The following is a 6,245-nucleotide window of genomic DNA, read 5'->3' on the forward strand; positions in this document are numbered from 1 at the left end:
TAGAATATAGGTAATTATTTCTATTATTGCAGTAATTATCAAATTTATCATTATAATTATCATTTTATTATTATCATCATTATTATTATTGTCATTATCATCATAATTATCATCATTATTTTTAATAATCCAGGAATTATCATGAAAATCATCATAATTACCTGAAATAATGTTAAAATCATCATAATTATGAATTTCCTAGATTTTGCCGTTTTTTCTCCTTATGGAACTTTATTAGTTTTAGCCTTTATTTCATTATAAATGGACTCTATGATTATTATTATCATCATTATGGTCATTATTCTGATGATTATCATCATTATAGTCATTATCGTCATGATTATCATTATTATCATTATCATTATTGCAATTATAGTGCTAATCATTACTGTCATTTTCATCGTTATAACTATTTTTATAATGATAATAACAATAATGATAATTTTAGAAAAGATAATGATAATAATACTCATTATAATAACAATAATAATGATATTATTATTTCTATTGTCATTATTAGAATGAAAATTATTAGAATAGAGTTAATTATTGCTTTTAATGGAGTAATTATCAAAATTCTCATTATAATTATCATATTATTATTATCATTATAATTATTGTCATTATCATCATAATTATCATCATTATTGTTAATAATAAAGGAATTATCATGAAAATCATGATAATTACTTGAATTAATGTTAAATTCATCATAAGTATCATTTAAAAGCGAGAAAGGTTTTTTTTCGACCTTTCTCTCAAAAGGCTGTAATACGCTAGAGTTAAAACAGAACCCCGATAATGATTTCGTGTGTGTGGTTAATATATATATATATATATATATATATATATATATTTATATATATATATATATATATATATATATATATATATATATATATATATATATATACAACTTTTCTTGCGTGTATGGGTCCCCGTTTTGAGTTTCGTTTGTATGATTCTTTAAGATATTACCGAGACAAGACAGTATGTTACCTTTGAAATATATTGTGCTTATGAACGTGTGTGTGTATGTGGTTTTCAGAGAAAAAAAAACATACATTCAAGGATTTTTCTTTATTGGCAGCGTTTGCTTCATGTTGTATTGTTTTCGGCTTTATATGTAAAGGATTAGATAGTTTCCGTATTTCAAATATTTCAACACAATAACCATTTTCATTGTCATTACCTTTTCAATTAGTTTTTTTTCTGTGGCCTACAATTTTGAAATACTATAGGCATTTTTTTTTTTTTTTTTGTGATTTGACTTTTCTCTCTTACTAATATTTTGATATAATTAGTATTTCCATTACCATTATTGTTTTGATATCATTAGCATTTTGTATTTCTCGCCCTTGCGCCTTTCTGTTACTGTGTTTAATACCTATTTCCTTGATTCTTTTACTCAGTCTTTGTAATATGAAATCCCAGACTAAACAAGTACCATGTCCCATCCCGCACAGGCCGGCCTTCTGCTGCTGTCCGTCCTCGTCTCGGAGGCGGCCGAGAATCCTTACTCCGCGCCTATCCCCATCCTGAAGGACGACCGAACGCAGGACGCCTACGGTGGCTACTCCTTCGACTTCGAGTCCGGCTAGGTCATGCATCGGGCCAGACACATCCTGTTTTGAGTGTAATTCTTATTGTGTTCTTAAGACATGCAATATAACAACAACCCTGTGTCTACCTTCTAATAATACTGTTAATGATATCAGTAATGAATTATGATATAATGGCCATGGGAATAGTAATGAGGGTCATAGTAAAGATGATCATAAAGATTATGATGATAATAGTGATAACTGAAATGCTACTACTAATAGAAATAATAATGATAATAATAATGATAAGGATAATGATGATAACGATAATAACAAAAATAATAACAACAACAACAACAGCAACAATAACAACAACAACAACAATAATAATAATGATAATGATAATAATGATAATAATAATAATAATGATAATAATAATAATAATAGAAATAATAATAATGATAATAATAACAATAATAATAATAATTATTATTATTATTATTTGAATAAGGATGATAATGATAATGATGGTAAAGCCATGATGATAATAGATATAATGGCATTGATACTTACGATAATAATAGATATAATGATAACAACATAGATGATAATGATGATAAAGATGAAAAAAAATATAAACAATAAAAACAACAATAACATTATAATGATAATAATGATAATGATAACAGCAACAACAATAATAATAACGATAATGATAATAGTAATAAAAAATGGTGAAAGTGAGAGCAACGATGATGATAAATAATGATAATAATATCAACAAAGATGATGACGATACTAAAAGTAATAATAATAACGGTAATAGATAACAATAATGATAATAATGATAACGATAATAATCATGAAAATGTATGTATATGTATCTTAGTCTGAGTTGCTCTGAATAAAAGTCCGAATCTAATATTTTGCAATAATATTTATTCACATCAAATTTAGGGAGCTCCCGCTTCATTCACGCAAACCGTTTTCTATGGAGAGACACGCTAGCCCATTCATTTTCACAGCACAAACGTACATTAATAAACATACAACAAATAATGATATCAAGGATAAAATGGGATTTACATATATGCCAATAGATAGATGCGGGATTGAAAGGGATAGAAATAGATATATAGATGAGGGACAGAAAGAGATAGAAATAGATAGATAGATGATAGGATCGTTAAGCAGTTAAGAAAGTAGAAGTATTTTGAAATTAGTTTTTACGAAAGAGGAAAATCCATAATATCAATAAAATAGTATCTTTTTTACGATATCTTTTTTAGTTTATCATTCACTCTCATATAAGAACCCGGTCAAAATTGTGCAATCAGCCAACTGGAAATCAATGCTAATTTTGACAAATATATATAAACAACGAGGATAACCAAATTAAAATAACCTAATCGTAAAGAGAAAGAGAAAGAAAGAGATGGATAGATGAATAGATAGACAGAGACAGAAACGAAGAGAGAGAGACAGAGACAGACACACACACACACACAGAGAGAGAGAGAGACTGATAGATGAATGATAGATAGAGAGAGAAACGGAGAGAGAGATGGGGGGGGAGGGGGGGGGAGAGGGAGGGAGCGAGCGAGAGAGAGAGAGAGAGAGAGAGAAAGAGAAAGAGAGAGAGAGAGATGGATAGATGAATAGATAGATAGACAAAGAGAGAGAAACGGAGTGAGACTGAGAAGGAGAGAGAGAGAGAGCGGGAGAAAGAGAGAGAAAAAGAATGGCTTATTTTGTATTGTTGTGAAGCAAGATTATCAAAAATGACCCTTCATTTCACAAAAAGAAAAAAAAAATAAATAATTTCTTTGGCTAGTTGGGGGCAGAAGATGGAAGAGAATAAGATGAAGAAGATGGAGAAAGAATGAAGAAACAACATTGATAAGGAGAAAAATAAGAACAAAAACAAAAGTAGTAGTGATAGAAGAATCAGAATAAGAATTTCTTATCTCACTTTCGCTTTAAAAGAAAAGTCTCAATTTCCGGATAAAGTTTCTTCACTTTCACTTAAAGAAAATGATCTTAGTTCCCGGATCTCTAGTATGGAAGGGGTGGAGCCACGGGGATGATCGCCCCCTGGGGTTGGTACCCCCCCTGGTCGGCCACGAAGGAGATCTCGACGGGGACGCCCTCGGGGGGATTCGTATCTGCGGGGAAGGGGTTTCATTGAAGATGCTGAATCCTTCGTAACCTGCTGATTTCGCTAACTGTTTGCTTTCGCAGAGTTTTGTGGTAAATTGCTGGCGTACTTACGAAAAACGTAGATAGACACAAAGGTAGAAAGATAATAGAGAGAAGAATAGACAATTATATCCATATACTGAGTGTCGAGGCCCGATGCTCACCTCCAGCCTCCCTGCTTCGCCTATCCGTCGCTCTCCTTCCCGGACTCCTGCCGGACGATGCCGTTGCCGGACTCGAAGTCGAAGGAGTAGCCACCATAGGCGTCCTACGTCCGGTCGTCCTTCAGGATGGGGATGGGCGCGGAGTAAGGATTCTCGGCCGCCTCCGAGACGAGGACGGACAGCAGCAGAAGGCCGGCCTGTGCGGGATGGGACATGGTACTTGTTTAGTCTGGGATTTCATATTACAAAGACTGAGTAAAAGAATCAAGGAAATAGGTATTGAACAGTAACAGAAAGGCGCAAGGGCGAGAAATACAAAATGCTAATGATATCAAAACAATAATGGTAATGGAAATACTAATTATATCAAAATATTAGTAAGAGAGAAAAGGCAAATCACACACACACAAAAAAAATGCCTATAGTATTCCAAAATTGTAGGCCACAGAAAAAAAAACTAATAGAAAAGGTAATGACAATGAAAATGGTTATTGTGTTGAAATACGGAAACTATCTAATCCTTTACATATAAAACCGAAAACAATACAACATGAAGCAAACGCTGCTAATATAGGAAACCACCTGAATGTATGTTTTTTTTCCGAAAACCACACACACACACACACACACGTTCATAAACACAATATATTTCAAAGGTAACATACTGTCTTGTCTCGGTAATATCTTAAAGAATCATACAAACGAAACTCAAAACGGGGACCCATACACACAAGAAAAGTTTTATATATATATATATATATATATATATATATATATATATATATATATATATATATATATATATATATATATATAAATTAACCACACACACGGTATCATTATCGGGGTTCTGTTTTAAATCTTGCGTATTACAGCCTTTTGAGAGAAAGGTCGAAAAAAAACTTTTTCGCTTTTAAATGATAATTATGATGATTTTAACATTAATTCAGGTAATTATGATGATTTTCATGATAATTCCTTTATTATTAACAATAATGATGATAATTATGATGATAATGACAATAATAATAATGATAATAATAATAAGATGATAATTATAATGATAATTTTGATAATTACTACAATAATAGCAATAATTAACTCTATTCTAATAATTTTCATACTAATAATGACAATAGAAATAATAATATCATTATTATTGTTATTATAATGAGTATTATTGTCATTATCATTTCTAAAATTATCATTATTGTTATTATCATTATAAAAATAGTTATAATGATGAAAATGACAGTAATGATTAGCACTATAATTGCAATAATGATAATGATACTAATGATAATCATGACAATAATGACTATAATGATGATAATCATCAGAATAATGACCATAATGATGATAATAATAATCATAGAGTCCATTTATAATGAAATAAAGGCTAAATCTAATAAAATTCCATTAGGCGAAAAAACGGCAAAATCTAGCATATTGATAATTATGATGATTTTAACATTTATTCAGGTAATTATGATGATTTTCATGATAATTCCTGGATTATTAACAATAATGAGGATAATTATGATAATATTGACAATAATAATAATAATAATAATAAAATGATAATTATAATGATAATTTTGATTATTACTGCAGTAAAAGCAATGATTAACTCTATTCTAATAATTTTCATACTAATAATGACAATAGAAATCATAATAATATCATTATTATTGTTATTATAATGAGTATTATTGCCATAATTATTTCTAAAATTATCACTATTGTTATTATCATTATAAGAATAGTTATAATGATTAAAATGACAGCAATAATTAGCATTGCAACTGATATAATGATAATGATAATGATAATAATCATGACGATATTGACTATAATGATGATAATAATAATCATAATAATCATTTTTTTGCTTTTAAATGATAAATATGATGATTTTAACCTTAATTCAGGTAATTATGAGGTCGAAAAAAAACCTTATCGCTTTAAAATGATAATTATGATGATTTTAACATTAATTCAGGTAATTATGATGATTTTCATGATAATTCCTTTAATATTAACAATAATAATGAAAATTATGACGATAATGACAATAATAATAACGATAATAATAAAATGATAATTTTAATAATTATTTTGATAATTACTGCAATAATAGCAATAATTAATTCTATTCTAATAATTTTTATACTAATAATGACAATAGAAATGATAATAATATCATTATTGTTATTATAATGAGTATTATTGTCATTACTATTTCTAAAATTATTATTATTGTTATCATTATAAAAATAGTTATAATGATGAAATGGATAGTAATGATTAGCATAACAATCATTATAACTGCAATAAT

This window comes from Penaeus vannamei, chromosome 42, assembly GCF_042767895.1.
Source record: "Penaeus vannamei isolate JL-2024 chromosome 42, ASM4276789v1, whole genome shotgun sequence".
Classification (NCBI taxonomy): domain Eukaryota; kingdom Metazoa; phylum Arthropoda; class Malacostraca; order Decapoda; family Penaeidae; genus Penaeus; species Penaeus vannamei.